This window comes from Corvus hawaiiensis, chromosome 3, assembly GCF_020740725.1.
Source record: "Corvus hawaiiensis isolate bCorHaw1 chromosome 3, bCorHaw1.pri.cur, whole genome shotgun sequence".
NCBI lineage: Eukaryota > Metazoa > Chordata > Aves > Passeriformes > Corvidae > Corvus > Corvus hawaiiensis.
This window is the reverse complement of record NC_063215.1, coordinates 88,246,102-88,272,787: the sequence shown is the minus strand read 5'-3', so window position 1 is coordinate 88,272,787 and position 26,686 is coordinate 88,246,102. Positions and strand designations below refer to the sequence as shown.

General features: G+C 39.3%; 1 long non-coding RNA gene across 4 annotated transcripts; it reads right to left on the bottom strand.

Annotated features, from left to right (window-relative positions):
• Nucleotides 1–623: 623 nt before the first annotated feature.
• Nucleotides 624–26,667, bottom strand: LOC125324112. 4 transcript variants are annotated; one of them, XR_007202815.1, is made up of 5 exons: nucleotides 26,490–26,667; nucleotides 7,367–7,498; nucleotides 5,165–5,255; nucleotides 1,940–2,045; nucleotides 624–1,722 (listed from the first exon to the last, which is right to left on the bottom strand). It is a non-coding gene; the product is annotated as an uncharacterized LOC125324112 (long non-coding RNA). The 4 variants fall into 4 exon arrangements; XR_007202813.1 differs by lacking the exon at nucleotides 26,490–26,667 and adding an exon at nucleotides 4,371–4,426 and having other exon boundaries at nucleotides 7,367–10,755; XR_007202814.1 differs by lacking the exon at nucleotides 26,490–26,667 and adding an exon at nucleotides 8,609–10,755.
• Between the last annotated feature and the right edge of the window lie 19 nt (nucleotides 26,668–26,686).

Genomic DNA, 26,686 nt, shown 5'->3' with positions numbered 1-26,686 from the left:
CTGATAAATAAAACTGTCAGATTTTATATTCCTATAGCATCAAACTGGCCCAGTCACTTCTGTGGGCTGATCCAGTACTTGAGTTTTAAGACCACTGATTACTGGGACCAGTCCTGTTTAATATATTTATTGATGATCTGGAGGAGGAGACCAAATGTTCCCTCAGTATATTTGTGGCTGACACCAAGTGGGATGGGAGTGTTTTTCTGCAGGAGTACAGGAGAGCTCTGCAGAGGGACCTGGATTTATGAGCCGAGACCAATGGTATGAGGTTCAACAAGGCCAAGTGCCAGGTCCTGCACAGGAACCACATCACCCCATGCTAGAGTCTGGGGGAAGAGTGGCTGGAAAGCTGCCCATCAGAAAAGAACCCGGGGTGCTGCTTGACAGCAGCTGAGCATGAGCCAGCATGCGCCCAGGTGGCCAAGAAGGCCAATGGCATCCTGGTTTATATAAAAAATAGTGTGACCAGCAGGACCAGGGAAACTATTATGCCTCTCTACTTGGCACTGGCGAGGCCACACCTCGAGTGCTGTGTCCAGTTCTGGACTCCTCACTGCAAGAAAGACCTTGAGGTGCTGGAGTGTGTCCAGAGAGGGGCAGTGGAGCTGGTGAAAGGTCTGGAGCACAAGTCCTGTGAGGAATGGCTGAGGGAGCTGGGGTGTTTAGTCTGGAGAAGAGGAGGCTCAGGGAAGACCTTGTCACTCTCTACACCTCCCTGAAAGGAGGCTGCAGCCAGCTGGGGATTGACTTCTTCTCCCATGCAACCAGCAAGGGGATGAGAGGACACAGCTTCAAGGTGCACCAGGGGAGGTTCAGGTTGGACATCAGGAGGATGAAAGGGTTGTCAAGGATTGGGACTGACTGTCCTGTGAGGCAGTGGAGTCATCATTCCTGGAGGTGCTCAGGAAACAACTGGACATGGCACTTAGTCCTATGGTCTAGTTGACAAGGTGATGATCAAAGACTGGACTCAATATCAGAGGCCTTTTCCAACCTAAATGGTTCTGTAATACCAACCTTATTCTTGTAACTTGCTCATGGGCCTCAATCTGAACGTGACCGACGTAATCCTACTCTCCTGTACAAAGTCTGTCTAGAACATTAACTTCTAGATGCTGCAGCTCTAGCAGTGTGCATGCAATGTGGATGCAGATCAGTGATTTACAAGTGCCCAAACTCATAAAATGTATTTTGATGACAGAGTAATTTACCAAATTTTTTTTTCACAAAATAATTAAAAAAATATATGAGTTACTAGCAGGTTCAAGACAAAATTCAGAAGTCATAACTATGGGAAAGAAAATAATCTTTGGTGTTCAACAAGCAAGTTCTTAGAGAATTCCCGAAAAAGGGAAAAAAAAATGACTAAAGAGTAGACACTACATGGATGGATAAAGCACAAAACAGTGGCATGTTGGTAAGAATGGTTGAAACAGGAGTAAAAAGTAAAAGAAAGGTCCCATCGTTAAACAAAGTGCAAGATAATATTGATATGGAGAGCCCCAACTGACACTCAAGTTACAGGAAGAGCTTAGCAAAATTCCTGTGCTGGAAAAATTGAAGAATTCTAAAATGTAGGCTGGGTGGAGCAAGATTGGGTATGTATTGAACAGGACAGGACAGGGAAGACTGGAGCTAGAAGGAACATAAGGCTATATCCTGGATTCAGAGCACTCTTGGCCCAGACTTCTGTCTTCAACAGTGGTCACTAGTGGAAACCTAGGAGAAGCAAGAACAGGATGAGCAAGTATAATATTTTCTACTCTAATACTTGTGAATGGATTTCTTCCATTTTGTATTTTGTTTATGTGGCAACACCAATGAATATCTCTGCCAAGCTCCTCTCCCATCTTTCATTGAGCCCATGTAAACTCCTTGTACCTGCAGTATTCATTGGTCGGAGTCCCACGGATTTGTTACATGGAAAAGCACTTACTCTTGACGTTGTACCAGCAGTATCCCCTGGCATGTCTTCAGAGTACATTTATCAAGAAAGAGGTGACTTCATTTTCCACAGTGATGCAGAAATTCCTGAGTGAATGCTGTAAGAGATGCAGATTGATTGTGATGAGACTACATGGCGTAAGTCGCAAATGTGCACCTTCATCTACGTAAGTAACAGCATACAGCAGTAGCAACACTAACAATCCCAATAACTTAATGCTTTTAAGACTAACACATTGTTTTTTACTCACTTTTCTTTGACATTTGAAAAACTCAGCAAGCTATAAGGCCTGAAGCAAATTACCTTGTAATTGCACTGAGGCATCTCGGTCTGGTCTGTGGTTATCACAACCAAAACTGGCTGTCAAAAAACTCAATTTCCCCTGCTCAGTGAAATGCACTTCTCCATTTCTGAGGGCAGTGATCTCAGCCAAGGGAAAGCTAATTGCTACTAGCTGCCACCTGAGATAAGACGCATTCTTCTACAAGTAACCCAGTATGTATCAAATGGGCGAAGAAAGAGCGACAACACAGTTAGCATAAAGTCATCAAAATCTTATGAATCCTTTGTATCAACAAAATACACAATTGATTCAATGCCCTACCTTAGGCAACAGTCTTAGACAAGTGAAACAGACTGCGTGGCCATAACACAGCAAAAATGACTGCTTGTCTTTTTACCCAAACTTCATAAATTTAGTTAGATGGCGAGCGAACACAAGCGGTTCTGGTAGTACTGGCACAGTCTGAAGAACAAGAAATCTTCAGTAAGCTCCTTTCAAATGGTCGCAGTGGGCACTGTGACCATATGAAGGTACCAATTTATTCCAGCTATGACAATATTGCCTAAAGAAGAACTGTTTTGCAGCCATTAGTCTGTCTTCCAGTGAACTTCTTCCTAATACCAGGGGTTTGGCATCATTTAATGAAAGTGAAATCACATATAGCAATTGTATTTCTCCCATCAAGAAATTCAAATATATTTTCATATTTTATATTAACCAGTAATAACAGAATATGATGACCATTTACAGAAAAGGAGCAGATATATAAATAAATAAATAATGGAGAAACCCCAGCCAAACTAAGTCTAGACTGATATGAAACCACATCTCAACAGTGATTCAATCACATGTAGTCATGTAGTCAGACTCTGCTACTCAGCAGGATCTGTGAGTATCAGAGCATGATATCCACAGGCACAATGAGATTCAGATATCAGGAAAGCATGAGCTGCAAATGGCAATTTCTCACTGACTCCTTAAAAAAAGTGTAATTCTTATCTCAGTCTGTTCAAATTAGTCCTGCAATGAGAACATGTCCTTGAATAAAACAGACCAAGGGATTTTTTTTCAATTTCTTTTTTTAAGTCTGGCCTGGCAACCAGGACCATAAAATTATCACACTGCCCAAAGGTGGTGGATCAATGAAAACTATCAGTATTTGGACGATAGAGGATAATGTTAATTACCCATAAAAGAGATTCAAAAGTCAGTCACGGGGGTATGAGAATGAGATTACATCACGAAAAGAAATTTCTACTCACAAGCGAAGCTGGCCAATAAGTCATTTTTCAGTTGGGGGTTAGGAATGGGGAGCCAGAACAGATATTGCTGCAGTCCAGGAAACTTTTTCCATTTAGGACGACATCATAGTGACCCATACCAAACTGTTCCCAGAAGTCCCCACGCTGTGGGCTTCAGATCACGGTTGATTTTCCAGGAATTTGATTAGAACAAATCTTGCAGCGTTCTGTATTACTTCATGCATTACCGTCAGGTTAATCCTATGTGTTTCCAGCTTGCTCTGTTGGCTTAATAAGCTCTCAACCTTTTCCTTCAAGGAATCTCAAACACAAATGCAAGAGCTCTCCAGGGTACCACCTTGAAGCGGTTACAAACTACTTGTTCATCTGTTTGTGTAGCAGCCTGAGCCGCTCTTAAACCCCATTGAGATGATTAAGCATGTCAGGACAACCAGTCTGTGTGCAGCACAGACTCTGCACTCAAGGCCAGAGCATGCGGAATTGGGCACATGCTGAGGCCCCCCGGTGATCCTGCGGCACAGAAGAGTAACCAAGCCTCAGCTCTATTTGGCATACAAAAAAAAATTCCTCAACAAACAAACAAACAAAGACCCCCCCAAAATACCCTAAAAACTGTAATCAAAACTAGTAGAAACGTCTGAGTATGTTGGCTTCTATTTTTTTCCTCACAGCTTTCTCAGGAATTAAGAAGGGTTGTGAAACTTCTTAAGATTTGCAGAGCTGTTTGAGAACCTCAAACAAAATGTACTACACTAGCAAAGAGGACAATTTATGCTTTTTGACCTGTACTACTGGAGCAAGCTGGAATAAGACTGCTCCCAAGCATGAAACTGTTCAGACATTAATACAGGTTGAATATTCCAAAAATGTCACTCACAGGCTCTGAGTCCTGCTCCACTCATATCACTGCCAGTGCAGAATAATTCAGATGACCTGACAAGAATGGAAGTGTAAGTCAGGAAAAATTTTCTCCTTGAAGAAGTCAAAGCACCAGATGTGTCTTCAAACATCCATAACCCTGACAATTTTACTGACTATAATTGGATGAAAAGAGAGCAATATTGACTTCGTGTTCACTAATAAAATCCTCTTTTCCCACTGCTCCTGACAAGTTGCAGACCCACCAGGAGCTGTACAGGACACATCATCTGCAGCAGCTTGGGGTTTGGTGTCTTGCTTTTCTTGTCTTTATTAACCCTGTGCCACTCATTAAACCTAAGATGCAAACAAATAAATTATTCCTATCACACCAATTATATATTTCATAATGAAGCCAGAGAGTGCAAAGCTGTCAGAAAGCCCTTTCTTTGTAAAGACTCTGCAGCAGTTTTATTTCAGAGTTTCTTTCTCTTCAATATAATTTCTTTATGGGAGTTCTCCATTCTGTGTTAGTAGTGACACCTGGCTAGCTGACTGCTAAAGCAGAAGTTATTTTAATTTATATTGCTCCAGAGTTTCTAGTCCCTTCCTGCTGAGAATATCTGTGTCTATCCATATTTTTGCTTTTTGGACCTAGTCTTGCAAAATTGATGCAGCTCAATAAACCTGTTTTCTGTGATGGCTTCACTAACTTCTGTATTTTTACATGAGGAATGTAATCTTTTTCATGTGCTCAAGTCTTATAAAAAGAATTACCTGAGTTACTGGTGCTACAGTGTGCTGTATTCTTACCTTGCTGCTCAGACAATAAGAAGGGATGAGGAGGGCTTCCAGACATCAATGCTGAACACTTTCATGCTTTGGGTTTTTTGTCTTTAGCACACTGTGGATACAGGAAGGTGATCAGAATTGCTGCCTGGTATTTGGGAAAGCTGTAGGATGGTGTGACTAACACCATGTCAGGAGCTAGGTCAGTAAGTGCAGGAGTGATAAGTAGATAGAAGGAGAGTTTGGTTTACTCCACACGTAGGGCATCTGCCTATATGAAGAGAGAGAAGAAAATATTCTGCATCCTCCAAATGATGCTAAACACTGCCTGCTTCACCCCCAGTGCAAGCAGGAAGACCAATAAGAACAATTTGCTGTGCAAGACATAATCACATCTCTAAGTATCAGTGCCTTCCAGCATCTCTTTGGGAAGTGGTTCTTTGTATAACCCCTTACCGTGAAGGACAGACCACACATAAAGAGCACCTCACAGCTATTAAAGACACCTGATGTGTGCCTTTTTCAAAATGCTGTTCTCCTACTAAAAGGGATATGAACTGAAGGCTGACTTAAGCTTGAGGTCCTTTCAAAATCTAGTTTTAAACTACAAACATTTCTAATAATTCAATTTCTACAGCTTCAACTGGATTTTCATAATACAGTCATTCTTATTTGTTGGCTTCTAAATTGATTAGAGGAGTGTTTGGTGCTCTCAGTATTTGGAAGCCAATTTCACTTCAGAAAAGTAAGTGTTTTACTTTAGTAAGAGATACTTTGATTATCTAGCTAGACAATGACTAATTTTCTCCATATTTTCTGTCTTTTCTGACATCTCCATTAAATTTTATGGAATCGTTCACTTAATGATATATTGCTTCTATTTTGTCTTTCCTCTTTCTACATTTGCCTCTCACTTTAGGACAAACTGTCCTGTCACAGCAGAATCAAAAGACCTGCATCTAACAAAACAAAAAACCCAGAGTTTGTATCTCAATGATTCAATAAGCTTTACAGGGCTCAAGATAAAGGACAGAGGAATTTAAATCTCTGTTTTCAAGCAAAACATTCAATTACTTTGTTCCTTTGCTTTGCTACTGATCCTAAATAATACTAAATCCTCACAATTACAGTTTTCTGAAAAGCAAGGTGAAGGTTTTATTATTTCCTCCAGAAACAGTGTGACTTTGCAAGATTGTGACTGGACTGGACATAACACAACTTAGGAAAAAAAAACCTTGGATGATTGCTTAGAATCTTATAACTTTGGTTGTTTTCCTCAACATCACATACTTTGGCAGTTGAGCTGGAAGGACTGACATAGTATTGCTTATTTCTGAAATCTTTAATTTTTGTTTAAAACTGAATGCTAAAATGTACCATTTTTTTTTTCTCCAGCCCAATTGTAAATAGAATCATAGAACCCTAGAATGGTTAGGTTTGGAAGGGACCTTAAAGATCATTTTGTTCCAAACACCCTGCCATGGATTTATTCAGATCCCCATGGTTACTCCATTCCCCATCCAACCTGGCCTTGAAATCTTGAAGGATGAGGAGTCCACAACAAATAAATAAAATTCATTTATTTATTTATTTTTAAAATAAAATTAATGGTTGAAATGAGTAATGTTATCAAGCTATTATATATACATTAATTGATAATAATTTAATGATCTTATTTTTAATGTACCTTTTATACCTCTGTTGGAGATCCTCAGCATCCATATCCTTTTTCCATTGTTATCACAGAATCATAGAATTTTTTGGGTTGGAAGGGACCCAAAGATCATCTTGTCCCTACCCCATGCCATGAGCAGGGACACCTCCCACCAGCCCAGGCTGTTCAGGGCCCCATCCACCCTGGCCTTGAACACTTCCAGGGATGGAGTATCCACAGCCCCCCTGAGGAACCTGTTCCAGGGCTTCACCACCCTCTGAGCAAGGTACCATCCCTCTCACCATCTTTGTGAGCCTTCTTTGGGCTCCCTCCAGAGTTATATGCCATGGCCAATGCTAAGCATTAGGGAAGAGTGTCTTCTATACAGAAACCCATGTTAGCAATCCTGAATTAACTTGCAGAGCTTGCAGGGGATAGCATGTTATTTATGAATTACCACACCCAAAATATAACCCAAATCTACTGTGCCCCATGACATTCCAATCTTTGTTCCTGAATGTCTTTGATGTAAAACTCAATTTGGAAGTATTTTACTTGATGGTTTTACTGACCTTTTAGGCCATAACTGCTTCAGGGATTTGCTGAAAAGGAGAATGTGACTGTTGCCAACTGATCCAACCTCCTCTCTTCATCCAGCCAGATAGAAAACCACACAAAGCAGTGGATTCAAGTGAAATCCAAACCTGCAAATGAAAAACAAAGGTCAGTGAAGCTCTTCCCCACTCTGATCACCACGAGGCTGAACGTTGCTAACTGAGGCACAAGAGCAAAGGTGACAGTGACACCCAGCACTGGCAGTGGGGATGGGGATGAAGCAGAGTCTGCTTGTTTTGGAGCTGCTGAAGATTAACATGGACATGTAACCACTGATTTAGCTTCCCTCAACTGCTGCTTATCTCAAGTTCATTTAGGGTACTAAAACTACCCCTTGTGAGGTTAGTTTTATTTCCACCTGCTGGGAAGGGTGTATAAATCTTGGAGTGAAGCCTCTCCTACGCTCTGAGATCACAAGGGTCTGACATTCATTTAAAGTCCTTGTAGACTTGCAACTGATAGTTTTGACTTATGTTTGTGGTGTACAATGTTAATGTTAAAATGAAAAATGTTGGTTCAAACTGAAAAGTGAAGGCATACTTTTTAGTTTGTTGTAACAAAACAGGCTGGCATTCACAAAAGAAAATAGTTCACTTCTAGAAAGGACAAAGGGAAATGCTCTCATTAGTTTTTGAATGGACTCTTTCTCTTTAATTATTCTTTTAATGAAGCTTGAATCTTCCAGCTATAGCCAAATGCATGCATAGTTACAACTCAACAAATCAATTTTGTCAGGTTCCTATTTATAAAAAAAAAAATCTGAAAAAGTGTCTAGTTTTTCTAGCTACCTCTTAATCTACCAGACTAATACCTCATCCTTTTGTCTGACACAGCAGCAGGTAAGAGCTGGGATATTAAAGACCCCATGCTGCTCAACACTGCTTGGTCCCAGAAAATTGCTGTCACCTCGACAGCAGCTTTTGTCCAGCCCTCTCCAAGCTGCTCAGGGGGAGCTTAATTAAGGTTTACAGTAACTCTGTAAGGTAAGTGAATACTACTGTAATTTGCAAAGAAGTCAGCCAAGCCAAAAAAAAAAAATCAAACAAAACCAAAAATGCTGCCCAACATTAAAGAAATACAACCACACATATGAAAGCCAGGAGCAGAATTGCAAGAATCAGAGTCATGAGCTCCAAGTACTAGCACCAGAATAAGATGACAGTTTATATGAAAATCCTCATGCTCATTAGGTTAATCACCTGCAGAAATCCTTTTCTAGCAGCTTCTTTCTCTGACTATTCCATTTTTCTCTTTGCCTGGCACATTGTGTAAGAGGCCTCTGGCCATAATTGTCAGTCTGAGCTACCACTAGAAAATTGTTGAGAATATTTTTAATTAGTTGCAAACATTACCAACTTCACATGTACATTCAGGTGATAAAAGCATTTGATTTCTACTTACCAGAAAGCTGACAAGCAGACAGACAAATGATGCTGTTTCCGCATGGGGGCTTTGCTGCTCTCTGCATCTGTCCATTGCAGCACCAAAGTCATTCTCCCTCTTGAGCACTCAGGGATATTGGCAGCCACCAGGCTCTACTTATTGACAATTTCATCCTTTATACTAGATGTTCTTTAGGGGAACATCTTTCATATTTGAAAAATGTCTAAGAGATAGTGGAAGCTACAGCAAATACAAAAGAAATAGTCCTCTAAGAAGTACAGTCAATATACAAATAGCATTTAGTGGGATGCAGGTTCAAACCAACAATTGAGCTGATAAGAGCTGTGTGCTTGGCTATCTGGAGTATCATGTTCTCAAGACAGTATGTTGATGCTCTTTGTGACTGTGTACAAAATACACAAACACACAAAAGCACTGTCTAAGGGTTCATTAATGTTTTAATTACCTAACTTTTCCACCAAAAGGCAGCAAACTTTGAAGTGACTGTGGGTTTGCAGGAGAAACAAGGCCCACGCATAGTAAATGGTATTTCCCTGGTATTCTCTTGATGAGAAAGACAAGCCTGAATCTATGCCTGACTATGGCAACCCTGAACTTTATTGGAGTAAGCTGGGCTCAGAATCCAGATCCCATGTCATGTTGCTAAGGCATAAAATGTTTTATATCTGCCTTCAGATATCATATCTGTCATTCATTGCACAGGATTCTTGGAGGGCTTTACTGACATTAACAAACAAAACCTACACAATCTAAGTGTGGTGCCATCACTGGCACTTCAACGGAGCTGTGAGAAAACAGTTCTGGGCTTTGGCTGGCTGTGAATATCATTAATTGGCTCCCTAGTTGCTTTATTCTCTTAACTAGAGACACATGTGAGGAGTTCGGAGAACTGAAAATCAACAGTGATGGATCTAAGAGCCAGTAGAAGAATTCATTTTATATGGCCATTAGGAAAGCAAGCTGTGAAATCAGCTTTTCATTATGGTTGTTTGTCTTAAATTTTGGCAAATTATTGACAGTGACAAAAAGTAGGCTTACAATAAAACTCAAGGTATCCTCCAGTCCAATCTCTTGATATGATGCAGGAGTGAGAATTATAGCAGCAAGATCTGAACATACAGATGTTCACCTGGGTTTACCACCCTTACAGGTATATTCTAGTCACTCACATCATTCAGATGCCACTCACATGCCACCCATATGTTTATGTTTTCATTCCTCTCAGGAAGGTCTCCTGTAACTACTCAAGAACAAACTAAATGCACAGCTGAGGAGATGCACTTAGGAGACCAACCCAGGATATAAAAACACATAAAGAATAAACTACCCCAGTACAAATGAACGTCAAAAACCTAAAAATAGTTATTGCAAAAGTAATTAGGTGAAACAAACAAGGCTCAAAAGAAAGCAGCCCTAAATGAGCTGTAGCTGGAATTGCTGAAACGTGCCTTGTGTGAATAAAGATAGCAATAACAGGACAAAGCCTTTGCGCTTAGTTAATAAATCAAAGGGAAACACAATTCCCAGACACATGCATAAACCACTGTATCTGTGGAAGAAATATGCCATATATGAAATGTGCCACTGGATATATTAAGCAGTAGAAAGACAATTCTGTAGACAAAGGGATGTCAAATATCCAGTCATCTCCTGATCATAGATATTGACTTTGGCTAAGTATACATCACAAAGTGGAAAGGAGTAAATAAAGTAAGACATCTCTTGGAAACCAAAATTATTACATTATCATCCAGAGATTATCAAGGAATAGGACATGTTGAGTTATTGTGTTGGTTTGCGATGTCAGTATTTGACCTATAGTCATAGACACAGCTGAGTAAGGATAATGTCTCACATAAGGTTGAGAGAGGTGATTGAGGGTGGTGAGACAGTGGAATAGGTTGCCCAGGATGTTGTGGATGCCCCACCCTGGCAGCATCATAGATCATAGAATCATCAAGGTTGGAAGAGACCTTTAAGATCATCCAGTCCAACCATCAACCCAGCTCTACCCCTGTAACCCCCAAATCTCTAAAACCACATCATCCGGTGCCAGATCCAGGGGCCTCTTAGGCACCTCTAGGGATGGTGACACCACCACCTCCCTGAGCAACCCTTTCCAATGCCTGACCACCCTAATTGTGAAATTTTTTTCTCCTAGTATCTGATCTGAGTCTCCCTTGTCTCAGTTTAAGGCCATTTCCTCTGGTTCTCTTACTGCAGGCACAATAGAAGAGACCAGCCCCCACCTCACTACACCCTCATTCCAGGGAGTTGTAGAGAGTGATGAGGTCCCCCCCGAGCCTCCTCTCCTCATGACTAAGTAAACCCAGCTCCCTGAGCTCTTCCTCACATGACATGTTTTTGAGACCTTTCACAAGCCTTGTTGTCCTTCACTGGGCATGCTCATCCTTTTTAAAGTGAAGGACCCAGAACTGGACAGAGAACTTGAGGTGTGGCCTCAACAATGGTGAGCACAGGGGGATAATCGCTGCCCTGGTCCTGCTGGCCGTGCTTTAATAAAGACAGTTCAGATAATTCCGCCACTGAACACGATCTCCTCTTCTGAGTCCAAGATCTCATACAATTTTTCAAGAAGAAATAATACCTCATAACAGAAGAGTTTTTATAGATACCTCCAAGTTGTATTTATCATGTTAAATAGGCTAATTTAAAAAAAAAAGGCAGGGACACAACAATGTAACAAAAACTGTATAAAAAGAAATGCCTCAAATATATATATATTTTTTTAATGTCTACAGAATTATTGACTCTGCTTTTCCTCAAAGTTTAGCCTTCATAAGGAGTCTTTATCTCCACTTCCTTTCTTTCTATACTCATTTCTGACACATTTTCTTCTATTCCCAGTTTCCAGCATAAGAACCAGAAATGTGATTATCACTTAATCAGTCTAAAGGGGCAAAAGGGTAAAATAGCAGCATTTCTAAGAAAATACATAGCCCACTGATGGTATATTCCAATTAATTTGCTTAGTTACCTTCGACCACCTCAATACACACATCTAGTGGTATTTCCATTCTCTTTCATGCCTGGCCCCATGCTCACCTTCCCTTTGATTTTTTGAATTTCTTACCTTTCCTCACATACCTTGCAGCCTGACTTTTTGTTTGACTTCTGCAGGAGATTCCACATCAGACATAATCTCTCTGCAAATGACAAGAGGCACTGGGAAAGATGGCAGCCATAATGATAAAAGATTTTTGATACAAAACCTTTCTGAACCTTGTTTCCCAGGCTTCCAAGTTTGGAGAGGTTGAATGTTGTAGTGCTAGGTTTGGTTTAGCAAGCTGCAGCTTTCCCTGAGAGCTCAGCAGAGCTGCTTAGGACAGCATGACCATTGTCGCCCTCCCACAGTCCATTTCAGATGGCTCCGTGGATTTGCTCCAGCAGTTGTCACCCTTACCACCAGTGATGGCAAAGGAGGTGAGAAGGGTCTCGCATGAGGGTTTAAGAAGACTTTTAATCACATCTCATCCCGGCAACCCCCAGAGGCAGAGAGACCTCGTGATCCAGGTGCAGGGGCTTTTTCTCAGGGGCTCAGGGGCGGTACGTGGGTGGAGTTGGGGTACAGGAAACAATAGGGAGAGCCCGAGGGAGTGGCCAGGGATAAGGGCAAGGAACGGGGTGGGAACAATGTGGGATTAGAAAAGGAATGGGTAAACAGATCGCCACAATTGAAAAAAAAATTGGCTCAGATATTTGTTACAGAATCATCTAACCTGACAGTTGCTGTGGAATTCCATCCAAATCCATTCAAATTCCATCCACCTATAACTGGATTCCATTCCATCAGATGCCAAAGAAATATATTTATGTGAAGAAAAAGATGTAGCTAACAGATACAGGCAATAAAATTTAACTGAAATTTTTATAAGTCAAAAAGAGTTTCTAGATAAATAAAAATATTTCTCAGTCCATATTTGATGGAAACTACTGGGTTGTTTCACCTGAACCACATAATCTAACACCTGCAATTTTACCTTGCCAAATTTATTTTTATAATTATAATGATATGCAAAACAAAAACATTTCCCCAACATAATGGGCAAATTAACATTTTTTGAATAGGGAAATGTATTGTTTGATTGACTATAAAGAATACATTCCAGACAAGACTTTATGTTTAAAAACAGTGTTAATAGCAAAAATCTAACTATATGCTGGTTCTCCTCAGGAGAGCAGACTTTGGCCTATTCAGGGTCCTGCGGGAAGAATACCATGGAGACTGTCCTAGAGAGAAGAAAGGTCCAGGAGTGCTGGATGGTCTTCAAGGATCAGTTCCTCCAAGCTCAAGAATGGTCCATCCCAATGAGCAGCAAATGGAGCACAGGTGGCTGGAGACCTCCACGGATGAGCAAGCAGCTCCTGACTAAACTGAAACATAAAATGGAAAGGTACAGAAGGTGGAAGCAGAGTCAGATGCCCTGACAGGAATGTCATGGCTCTGTCAGAGCATGCAGGGATGGTTGGGATCAGGAAAGCCAAAGCACAACTAGGATTTAATCTGATGAGGAACATGAAGGACAACAATAAGAGCTTCTAAAGGGATATCAGCTATGTCTGTGAGCATAAGAAAGCTAACATATCTTCCCTGTGCGGGGATGGATTAGTGTCAAGAGAAATAGAAATACACAACATTTTCAATGATAAAATGGAAAGGGACAACTTGAATGTTATCAAAATTAAGGTTTCAGTAACATCATCTAAATATTTCTAAAACAAAATATTTTATAATTTGCTTTTAATCTGAACCTTAGAGTAGAAACATTTACTATCACTGGGAGAGAAGATGGAATTTCAAAATTGAATAATTTCCCAGGAAAGAAATTTCCAGGGTTTGAATATTAATTTTTTACTTTGACTATGGTCTGAACTTCTGATTTACCAAAAATCTGAATATCGATCTAATATCGATATCCAACTGAGACGGACAAAGACTCTCTAACAGTTTAGAGTTAGAAAGTGTATGTTTTATTTGGCACCAGGCACTGTGCAGGATAGCTCCCTAAGATGCAGGGCCCCAATCCAAGCAAACACAAAGCTTTTTATTAACAAAAATTATGAATATCCAACATACAAATGCATATTCATAACATTAACACCTCCCATTCTCCACTTCGTATGGAAATGAGCTTAAATGTCATTAAGCATGCGTAGTGTGTGTCCTGAATGGAGTCGGTGGTCTTGAATTGGGTCAGTGGTCCTAAAAAGATGAAGTAACTCATCTTCCTCATTTTGACATTTTCGCCTCTCTGAACTTTAACAATCCTAATTACTTTAGTGACCTCTAAGTTTCCTCTTGCGTGACTTTTGAACAGGTTCCCACCAAGGGAGGAAATTGGTAATTGTCCTTGTTCCCTACACCAGCTTATCAATGTTTCTGTTCCTCGTTCTAAGCACAGCTAAACAAACATACAAATGACAGATCATCAGTTATTTGGTAATCAGTTACTAACATCTTAAAACCCATTTGAGGTCCAGCTCTCCTAACTATTTTAATTAACTCTACCTGGGCCCAAATTCCTTCCTATTCTAACTAATTTCAACACAGCTAGCCTATAACTAAAATCTTTATGTTTCTTCTAAATCTATGTTTCACTTCCTATGTGGATCACAGTTTACACTTTAATTATTTCAGCCGAGAATTATTCTAAAACACAGGTTAAAATATGTTGGTAATTTCTCATAAGATTTCAGAAGAAGTTCCATTCCTACCCCTTGATTTGGAATAAAACTTTAAAATTTACAGTTTTGAATTACTACAGAATGGGGTTTTTGTCGCCCCCAAGAAAATTCATCTGGCACTGGGTAAGTTAGACACCTTTGAAAAAGTTAAATTTTATAATCTCCTAATTGTTGAAGTGACTGATTTAGCAGCTTGTCCTTTTGTAAAGGCTTTGTCTTTTTCTTTCCTGCAATGTAGTTATTTTAAAGACTGTAAATGCATCCAGAAATCACAACATTTTAGAAAAATTTTCTAAATTACCTTAAAATTAAGACCTCACTAGTGACACTAACTCAAAGAGTATCATAAATTAAAGTTCAAGTGTTGATCTTCCTGGTTACAAGTTAAGCAAAGCTTGTACAGTTACAGAAATGGCTTCTGAGCAGTTCCATGTTCAGATGTCTTTACAGGCGCACACATAAAGAATGTCACCTTAAAATAAGGTATCACCCTTCCTCTCTCTCTCTTCCTTGAATTTGGTTTGGTTTGGAGAAGAGGTTTGAAGCTTATTGCTTCAAGTCTGGTGCAGTAAGCACTCACAGCCTTTTTTCAGATGCATGCACGCCCAAATGTGCATTTAGTCTCTGGTACACTAACACCTCCTTGAAGAGCAGGAAATAATATACTGAGTGAAAGAGGTTCTCCAGAATCAAAAGGAAGATACAAAGATAATATCAGAAATCATGTTCACTTAATAGAGACAAAAATATTAAACAAAAAGCAACCAATTGCAAAATAACCATGTAGAAAGCAACAAAATATTTTCATCTGTAGCACTGAGTGCGTTTTACGAGCAAAGCCAGTATTTTATGCCCATTTAGAAGTAGCTAAAGACAAAGGCATGTGGAGATGAAATGGGGAAGGCCACAGCTGACATGACAAACAGGAAAGAAAACTCAGGTGAAATCGCAGGCTAATGCTGTCTCTTTAAAGTGGAAATGTAAAGGTGTCAACTGGGCATCCCAGCCATCAACAGCAGATGGCTCCCAGGCACAGTGTGATGTAAGGGATGTACCTTGGAAAGAGCAACTTCTCATCTGGGATTAGACAGGGATTAGAAAGTGCAGCCCACATAAATTACAATAATCTCCAGGAGCATATTTTTGAATTTTTCAGAAACTCAGTAACAGCCATCAGTTTGACAGCGCTTTGGGGATGCAATGGAGCAGGTCAGGCTGATGTCTGCTGAGGATACAACTGGCCTGTGGAATTTCAGCATAAAATCAGTGAGGCTGATGGAATAAAGAGCTTCTCTCAGTCAAGGGTGAAATAAGAACTTCCTTATCTCTGTGAAGAAAGTTTAGTAAATGTCAGTAACATTTGTGTGTTAGCTTTTTCCATGCAATAAACTGCAAATCAGCCCAAGAATAATAATATTTATATGCACATGTACAGGCACAATAGCATTTGCACGCAAATTTTAAATAGGAGACTAAGATTGTCACTTTAGCCTGTTTCTTAATGGATCTTTATAGGATTAATCATAAAAGTGATAGTGGTTCATTTCTGTTGACAGTGTGCTTTAAAGAGTGTAAGAAACCATCCCCATCTTAAAAGGACAGAAACCCAAGACATATTAGAAGTTCTGTACTCAAGGGATGTTTTGCCCTTTTACTTCTCATCTTACTCCACTATTTTTAGATGCTCCTGTCGTAGTCCTCATCAAAAGAACTGGAGAACTGTTTTCATAGGGAAAACCTGAAGTTCTAGCTTCTAACCAGAGCTAGATTTATTTCACTTAAAATTGTACTGACGTTATTCAACAAGAGGTTGCTTTCTCACTCAGCATTTGGACAAGCATCTCAACCATACACTTACTTCAAAAATCCCCATTGCTGCAGCTTGGCACTCTGATAAGCCCCCAGTCTATTACTGCAGACATCTATCTCTGAGAGCCATTTTTCTCCTAACTATGACCTCATCTTCCACTGGAAAAAAGAAAAAAAAATCCTTTGTAATTTGTCCTTTGTTACCTAAGAATGTGGTTTGCTTTCATTAGAGTTTCTGTGCCCCACCTGCAATTAAATCATCCTCATTTCCAAAGCCACATACCAGGGATGAAATTTCTAACAGCTTTTACAAACTGAAACCAGTCAGTGATTAGCATACCTTTATCTGAACCAACCACCATGTGTGCCAATTTTTCTTTTAAATCATGCAGTGATGAGAAGGATGACTCTTAGAAATAAGCAGGATAAAGAAGCACAGGCTCTCCATGATTCACTGTGGGACTTTAATCTTTTTTTTATGAGCTATGCTGGATTACAGGCACTGAGATTTCTAGAAGTATCAGTATGCCATTGATTAATGACAAATTAATATTAACTTCACCTATCTGCCTAATTAGATAGTCACTGCTCACAGAAATACCTCAAAGTCTCTTTTTCAGTGGTGCTTTTTATTTACAATGCTGTGGGAAGGTAGCAAACCTTTGGCAACAAAACTGTCTCTTGCAGAGGAGTAGAAGTTGACAAAGCAAGGGAGTCATCCAAGGCCACAAAACGAAATCTATTGCCAAGTCAGAGTTGAACCCAGATTTATTAAAGTCTTCTGTGGTTGATCAAGTAATTTATGTTTTCCATTTAAATCTGGTTACCTATGCAGCACATATGGTGCACTAAGTACATGAGTTTTCATTGGAACAACATGTTTTCTATGTATGTGAATAAGGCAGGATTTAAGAGTAGAAACCAGATCCAAGATAATGTTTGGGGTTTTTTTTTTTTAAAGTAATATATTCCATGTTTTCATTTTGCAGGCTTAAAAGCAAATTTGAGTAGTTCTGATGATGACCACATAGGGGATAGTTTGGGTTGCCAAATGAATTTTGACAGAGTTGCTTTTGTGAGGCAGCCAACAGAGAGGAGGCAGAATCTGATTTAATTTCCATTTAAATAAATACCTATTGACCAGAGGTAAAAAAGGAGAACTAGGAAAAAAAAAAAAGGTGATTTATGATAAAAAGTATTACAGGAAGCCCTCCCAAAACCTTCAAATGCTGTAGTTCAGGATAAATTCCTTTCCAGGAAACAATTGTTCTTTTGACAGAGCATCAATACCCAACTTTAATAGATTTAATTTACTGTGAAGGTGTCAACACCCAGGTCTGGCCTCATGAAGAGGGACCAGAAAGGCTAAGAACACATTACGAATAAAAATCTCAATGCATGCCTGTAAAGAATCTTGGACTAAGGCACTATAAGATCAGAATAATCCCAAACATAGAAGCTGACAAAGAGAGGGAGAAAAAAAATATCTATTGGACTGTCAAAGAAGAGAAGAAACAAATACAAGAGAATTCAGCGGATGTGATTGGACATTAAGAAGAATAAACTGAGACTGACACACTCTTATGAAACACTCAGACTTTGCAGTGGAAAGGACATAATGTGAATATAGAGAGATTTTTGAATAAGCAACAAATTGTGGAAACAGAGATGGAAAAGCTACCAAACCTGTAAGTTAAGCCCCATCCTGAATCAGTACCTTTGTTAAATTCTTGATTCTGTTCAGAAGAATTTGCACGTTGACTATATCCCAAAATGGATATGCAGCCATTTACCTCTCAAGACTATAATGGTGCTGACATTCTTGCCACCTTAAATAATTTGTAGTTCTTTAACCATATGTTTGTCACAACTTTTCACATGCAAACTAGACTTAGCCCTCAAACTCCTAAGGCTTTAGACAACTTCAACTTGTCATTTCTCCATACATGTTGGAGTTTCTTTTTTTTTCCTTTCTGAAGCACTATAGAAAATAATCTTGTGATTTCTAATTCAAAGTCCACCTTGTTAAAAGTCTGAATTGATCTCTTCAGAGAAAGAGCGTGAGTAAACAAGCATACATAAACCTGAAATCACTCCTTAACTCTTCTTGGAGACATGCAAACTGGTTTTGACATATCTGTGAGAACATTTTCTTTTTTCAGAAGTTGTCATCATAGCAAAATATCTTCGGCTTTCATAAAACTCCCAGGGTCTCAATATCTCAGGTGAGTGAAACATAGCCACATCCTGCAGCAAGGAGAACAGTACCATTCCTCTCTTACAGCTCTAGAACAGTTAACTACCACCACCAGTTTCATTCCAGAGCTGATGAATGCAGTTCTGAATGGGTCTGTCTCTTCTGGGATGGGAAAGGAGGATGGAGAAGAAACTACATGAAGTGCTTCTTCCTAAGGATTTCTGTTTGCCTGAAAGCCCTTGGATCCCCACTGACTGAAACTTTTGCACAGTTTTCAAAGTCTGGAGGAGAAAAAAGAAGAAAGAGCCTTAATTACTAGCTTTGCAAAATGACAGGGGTCTTTAATTTTAATTGATTTGCATAATTTAGGCTTAATTTTGTATTTCAAAATGCTTTCCAGAATTATATGTTATATATTTCAGTAGGAATTGTGAGGAAGGCTAAGAATAAGAGAGGTTTAAATCTGTGAAGCCGGTGAGGGAGAAGTCTGACTACTGTGCAAACATTCGCCAGCAGCATGAGTTAATGTACACAGTGATCCTGATAACATTGCAATAATTTTCATATCAAGACGTAATCTGATATTTAATCTTCTACTGAAGTCACTTTGTTCTACTTAACTATCAACAGCTCAGAGCTGAGGTAAAATTATCTGCAGTGATTTGAATGGGAAATTCTCTCCCTGTAGCCAACAGCCATCGGTTTGGTTTTTGGTTTGCATTAGCTATTCCTTCCTCATCTTTCTCCAGCTTTGGCATTTTGTTACAAGGTGCCATCTTCGCCTCCTGGACAATTGATTTTAATAAGAACTGGGATGTTTGTGTACTTCTTCAAGCAAGATCCCAGTGCTCAAAGTACTGGGATACTACACAAGCAAACCTCACATCAGCTTCCCACTGGTCACCCCACAGTTCAGCTGATACATACACAGAGATTTTACAACCACTGTCACAGACTTGAAATTAACAGAATCTTTCTTCCTGTCCTTTGGTTTTTTACTTTCTTTTCTCAGAAGTAAAATGTACCCCCACCACATGTGGATTACTAACTCCGATCTCCAATGTTGTTTGTTTTTTTATCTGATGGTTTTAACATTAACTAGAGAAGCTGCTACATACTGACTTCAGTCAAGTGGCAGTGATTTTAATTAACCTTTATCCCATGTTAGATGATGTTAGGAGGTCAGAGAGAGGAAATTCAGCTCATTCTCACCTTGTTCTTGTGTGTCACACATTTATGACAGTAGCAAACAGGGTGTGGTGAAGAGCAAGTCCTCTAACAAGCAGATACATTCCCTACTCAAGACAAATTGAACTGGATCTCTTTGCAAAACACTATCAGTGGATGTAATTGTAGATATACATGTTTATTCTGCTTACTAGAGTTTGTAATGTCTGGCATGAAAAAAGCCGGTGGAGCTCTGTCCCTGTAATTAACTTGTTTAAGCTCGCAGCTTTATGGCTGCTAAACAGAACTCTGCCTGTTAATCAATTCACTAAGAAACAATTGTTTACAGGTAAACAAGATAGTCTGGGATATGGATGCTGGGTTTAACTGTTCACTCTATCATAAATTTCCTTGGGCATCACTGGTCAAATCACTGAGACTTTTTTGTCTTAGGTCAGTGAAACAAGGATAAATAAGAGTTCCTTACTTCTGGGATGGGTAGTGACAAAAAAATATGAGGTTTCTTGAGGTGCACAGGCATACCTGGTGTGCCTGTCTCTCCAAGAAGTTAAACCAGGTTTCTTTTTAGAAAGAATCACTTATGAGTATTTCCAGCTTTTCCTCTTCCGCTGACAGCAAAGATACAAGTGACTAAATGCTCTAGCATCCTCCCCTTCATCCTTTGGACTCTTTGCTGTCAGTTCATGACTGATGTGTGTATGAAGATTCAGAGCTTTTTAAGCATGGCAGGAGGAATAGTCACTTCTGTTGCTTGTGCAACCCAAAAAACTTTCATGGAAAAAAAATGAATTGAGCTGTCTACTCAGCTTCTCACTAGACCTACCACCTCTGCAGGAGCAACAGTGCCTCTAGGACCAAAAAGTTAGAGAACACCTAAGGGTCACCTGTGTAGCCTTTCACTATTGCAGAAATCCAGCTCTCTGTCAGAGCTGCTATGCCTCTTCAACATCAAGCTTTCCAAAGTCCCACATAGCCAAAATCACATTTTGTCCAAAGAAAAGAAAGAGGATTTGGCTGGGAACATTCAGCTATGCAGCTGTCACATATCTAGCACATTTGGCTCTTTAGTTAATCTTTTTTATTTCCTGGGTTGAGGACCAATTATGTCCGTTTGGAAAAGACAACAATTTCTTGAGTCTTTTCCATCTCCAGAGGTCAAAAATTATCTGCTAAATTCAATTTCATTGACTTTCTTGATTTACTTTCAGGAAAGAATACTATGTGGAATTCCCTGATCAGCTACCTGCATTCCCAGGAAATTTCAATGACATATCATACCTCATATCTATGTTTTTATTTTGCCCTTAGAAATCAGTTAATCTTGCTTTCTCTAGGTGCTTCCCAAAGACAAAGATTTGGCTGATAAACCATAAATGTAATGACAAGTATTTAGCACTCCTTTTCCTCAACAAACAAAACAGAACAGAGGAAAACACCTGTCCATGGTGGACAGATTATAAGTTAAAGTTTTTATTCTTCAGTTGAATTTCCTCTTTTGTACTTGAAATATTACCCAAAGTAAACCTCATTTCATTTTCACTGCCACCTGCTATCTCCCCACCATGAACAAATAGTTTCATGTTAAAAATTCTGACTGTGTCTAGAGAAGATAAATGTCATCAGATTATAAGACTGAGGGCCTGATTTGATAATGAACTTTCCATGTTCCACATCAAAATACTAAATAAGTAAAAATATTTTTGAACTTATTTCTACTCTAAAAAACAAAAAATTTCTTTGTGCTAGTCCAACTGCCAAAACTAAAATACAACATACACTTTTCATTGAGCTGTAAGAAGTGATGAACAACCAAAGCGTTTGGAGATGGTTGACCTCCTTCCTTTGCCTTATAAAAGCTTTCAGCTGTTGTTGAATCAGTAAAATTCCAGCAGGCCAACCCAGATCTGTGTGTACAGCAATATCAAGTATTTCTGGGACACTGCGATTCCCAAAGTTCTCCCAACTGAAACAGCAGCTTAAAACTTTGAGACAGATGACACATCTGATTTAGCAATATGTTTAGTCCTGTTTATCTCTCTTTTAGGCATATGAATAATAATAATGAATCAGTGTGATTATAACTGCATTTAAAGTTCAATGTGTATTTAACTGAATTAGTTAACTACCCACTGGATCAGGACATGTGCAAAAATGGATCTGGATATTTTTTTTATTTTCTTAGTTTAAAAAAGATGGAGAAATCAGCATGAAAGGGCTGGCTGGCTTAGCTCTTGAAACCTTCAAGTAGAACTCACTCTGGAATAAAACAGAGTTCATGCATGAACTGTCCGGGAAAGATAAGAAACAACAATCCAAGAAATAAAATCCTCAAAATATATTTCTGAAGTACTGCATTTTCTTCTCTCACTGTCATTTTTCAGCATTTTTAAAATTCATATATTTAAGTGAAGAAAGAAAATGTCTTCTTTATCTATGATTTTATCTTCATAAAAAAGGGTCTTCTGAAGCTGGATTGCTGCTGCTATTTAATATCTCAAATCATAGTGTAAGTCCACTTACGACATATTTGTTGATTACCTCATCAAAAAGTAACTAAAAAGAAAAGCAATAAACAGCTCTCTGGATGCAAGAAATGTAACAAATCCAATAGGAATATCATATATTCCAAGAATAAAATCAACATATATTCTTCTTTAACTCACTTTCATACTAGTAATCAAGTGATTATTCTAATAAAACAAAGCCCTTATTTGTCCCTAAATTTCTCTGACACAGCAGACAGAAAGCAAAGGACAAATGTTACTAACCACTTGTGAGAAAGGCAGTGTGTCACATTTAATACTTTCATGTGTATTTCATGCACATTTCCACATGCATTTCTAAATCATATCTCATCAACTGCCTTGTAGAATACCTCCTAGTCTATGTATCTCCAGTTTGGCTATCAGGATGCTATGGAGCAGTGTGTAGAAGGCTGTGATAAATGACACATTCTGCAAACGACAAAATCCTCTCCCTTCATCCACATCAGTCATTCCACCCTAGAAGGCACAAATTTGAGCCTGGTAAATCCATGCTGTCTTCTTAAAATTACTTTCTGGTACTTTATGTGCTCAGAAAGAGCTCCCATCAGGATATGGTCAACAGCTTTTTGGAGGCCAAAGGCCAGCTGATTAGCCTATAACCCAGACTGTACTTGCTACCTTTCTTAAAAGATGGGCAAGATCTCAGCTACACACTTTAGAACATTTCCAAACTCACGCTGGTGTACTACAAAGTTACCTAGGTTTTTCTCTCACTAAAACAAAATACTTTATGTTTTTATATTGAAGTTAGCCTTTTCAATACCTATTTCATTGTATCATTAAGCCTCTTACAGAAACAACCATAACTCGGCTAGGTCTCCCAAGAAACAAGAGCAGTTTCTGGCATACACTTATGTTTATATTTAGCTTAAGAGCTAAGTATAAACAAGAAGCAATTTAATATGAGCCAGTACTGTGCAGAAAGCCTGACACCTCTCTGAAACACAGAGCTCTGAAAGTGTGATTTGAGAAACAGTGCAGCTCACATGCTTTTACACACAGGACATACTATAGGTGTGACGTTCATTAGCACATGCCACACAGTTCATACACATTGCAGATATGAAATTACAGTAGGAAACATGATAGGAAAATTTTGTTTGAACATCTAAAATATTGTCATCCAGGTCTGTGGAAACTCCATCATCTATGGGATTTTAATAGAAAACTGTCAGACAAATTCCTCTTGGGAATGGTAAGTACATTCACGTAAGGTACAACAGATACCGAATGAAAGTTCATAATTAAAAGACCTCTTGACTTCCCCTTCAGTGAAATCTTTCTTATCATCAGAATTCAGTCATGAGATTCAGCAGAAAAGGGAATGAAATTAAAGTCATGACATCAGATTTCCAAGAAATTATCCACTTCCAGTTCACTTAGCTCAGTAATCCCCAATTTAGTGTTGATAGATGATGTGTTTCAGGTAAGTTGTAAAACCTAGATCTTAAACTCAGGAAGTTAGGAGTTTCCCCAGAGAAGTGTTTTTATTTCCCAAAAGCTTGAATCAACTACTTCCCCTACTGAGTCTCAGTTTCTGTCACTCACAGTTTACTTGTCATATGCAGCTACAGTTGGAAACTCAGTTCTCCCTCCTTTTCAGTCACAAACTGTTGGCTCTCTTAAAGAGCTCCTGCCTTTCTAAGAATCACAAAGTAATTGCTCAATTCACTTGATTTTAGATGGGATGAAGAGATTCTTATGTACTGCTGGAAGAGGTCTTTGGGTTGAAAGGAGCTTTGAGAAGATCAGGTGATGTTATTCCACAAGCTGAGGGGACAAAGGGTGACAGTGTTGGCAGACAAAGGAAGAAGTGGCTCCAAAATCTGGTCTACTTTATGTTCATCCTGCACCAAGAATGTCCTCAAGGCATACATCCAGGCATACCAACATTACAGCAGAAGATGTTGACATAGTTTTCTGCATGTTACAAAACTTCAGTTAGGTCTTAGAACAAGCTGTTTTATTTATATACTGAACTTCAGCATAGACCAGTCATTGTGCATCAGAGACATCAGAGGTGAGGTTTTGCAACAGTGAAGTGCATTTCTGAATCTCTTTGGGTTTTAATGCTCATTGACTTGGACAGGTAATCAATTGCTGCATCTCCAAAGGCCCATAGATATTGACTTCAGTCTCCAAAAGACTTTATAAAGAGTCATTTGGGGGGGATACTTTCACTTCAAATTGAATTGTGGACCATTAAATCTCTCTAGTAAAATACTGCAACAAACACTAGATGTCAATGCTCCTTCTGCATTTTTAAATAGAACACAAATGCTCCTGGCTGAATATGAGGTTCCTAGAAGGATCCCAGCTTGTTCTTTTTCTCTGTTGGATTCTTTAAATCGTTATGGATTTTATTTCCCTTACAGACAAAATGCATTACTTCTACGGTTCTCACTCTGCTTCTCCCAAAAGACAATAACAATACCTCCTTAGCATCAGGCATGAATCAGCTGTGCGAAGTCTGGAGAGAAGAGAGGAGGAAAAATGATACAGCAATAAATTAACTTGATGCTTATCTCTTGGTTTCTTGCCTACACATCTGATAAAAGACCAAGGGATAAAAAAGATGGGAAAGATTTTTTTTAAACAGTGTCTTTTTGTAACATATTACCTACTTCGTACAGCAGATTATTTTTTTCCATACTCTGCTGAAAAATGAGTGATAATAACAGAATTAGGAGAATTAATAAACATGAATGACTCAACTTGCTTGGCAGTAACCAATACATTGGAATTCCTGCCCTTTACACTGAATCACAGTCACGGAATTAATTAGGTTGGAAAAGACCTTTGAGATCGAGTCCAGCTTTTGATTGATTACCACCTTGTCTACTAGAACAGGGCACTACTTGCCACGTCCAGTCTTTTCTTAAACATCTGCAGGGACAGTGACTCCAGCAGGTCCCAGGGCAGGCAGTTCCAATGTTTAACTATCCTTTCTGTGAAGAAATTCTTCCTCATGTCCAACCTGAAACTCTTCTGGTGCAGCCTGAGGCTGTGTCCTCTTGTCTTATCAACTGGTTGTCTGGGGGAAGAGGCTGATCCCCACCTGGCTACAGCCTCATTCTAGGTAGTTGTAGATAATGCAGAGCCTCCTCTTCTCTCTCTTCTCCAGGTTAAAGAACCCCCACTCCCTCACCTACTCCTCAAAGGACTTGCTTTTGCCAGATCATTTCTATGAACTGGCAGTCTTTGATATGTCTAACAAACCAATAAAAAGGATACCAAGTAGCAGGCATAAACAGATGATTTTTTAAAAAAAAAAAAGTAGAGTTTACAAAGAAGAACGTTGTAATGTAGAAATGTAGGCTCTAGTAAACTTTTTTGACTCATTAATAATTCTTAGGATGTTGTACATGAACAAGGTTAGGTATGAAAACATATACAACATTTATTATTTTATTAAATATTTTAGCTAAGCACATCAGCTACGCTCCTCTTGTATGCAATCTATTTACTGTGACATACTTGTCATGTCCAAGAATGATCCATCTGATAGACCATCCAACCTGATATTTTTTACTTCAGCAAAACACTAATGTGCCTCAAAATCCTGTGTAGCTCCAGTTTAGGCCTTCAATCGGCGTCTTGCACATCCTCATCCCTCCATCACCTGACTCTGCCCTTCAGCTTCCACACTGAGCCAGCCCTGCAGCAAGCCAGTATTTGTGAGAGGTAGGGTATGAGCATCTGCACCATGGGCAGGCAGGGGTGAGGAAGACAGGTGTGTGTATACCACGTATAAATATCTCACACCAAATCCAGGATCTTCCTCTGCCCTGTGAAAGCCTCAAAATTTGCCTCAGAATATGCAGAGGTACTCCCTGCTCCAAAATTAGCAAAGAATTACTGGTACCACAGGCAGGTGCTAATGAAATGAAAGGGTCAAGGAAAGGTGCATTGGAGATAATGGGTTTCAAAAAGGGCGCTGAGGCATTCAAGCACTGTGAAGTACAAAAAAAGTTATTATCAGGAATAATACTACTTTGTCATAGTGAAGTTATAGTGGTTTCAAACAGAGGAGCTGCTAAGGAGTCCCACTTCAGCAGAGAAACTAAAAATACTGTAGATAGATCAAAAGGCAGATAGAGAGGCAGGCAGACACAGAGAAGAATAGTCAGACCATTAATCCAAATACTTAGAGCTCAATTAGATTATACTTCCACAGAAGTTAATCCGCATATATTTCCAAAGAAATCATTGTACAAAGAATACTCTTACATGATCAGCATGCATCTCTAGAAGTACAGGATGAGGAGCCATCTATCTTCCTGCAATCCCCATCCGAGACTGGACCCCTTAAATTTCTTCACAATTCTGACACCAAAGACTTGCCAAAAATTTTCCCACATGGGTCTCTGCCACCTCAGGTTTGCAAACTCTCCCCAGGAGTGGGAGAACTGAAGCAACCCAAAGCA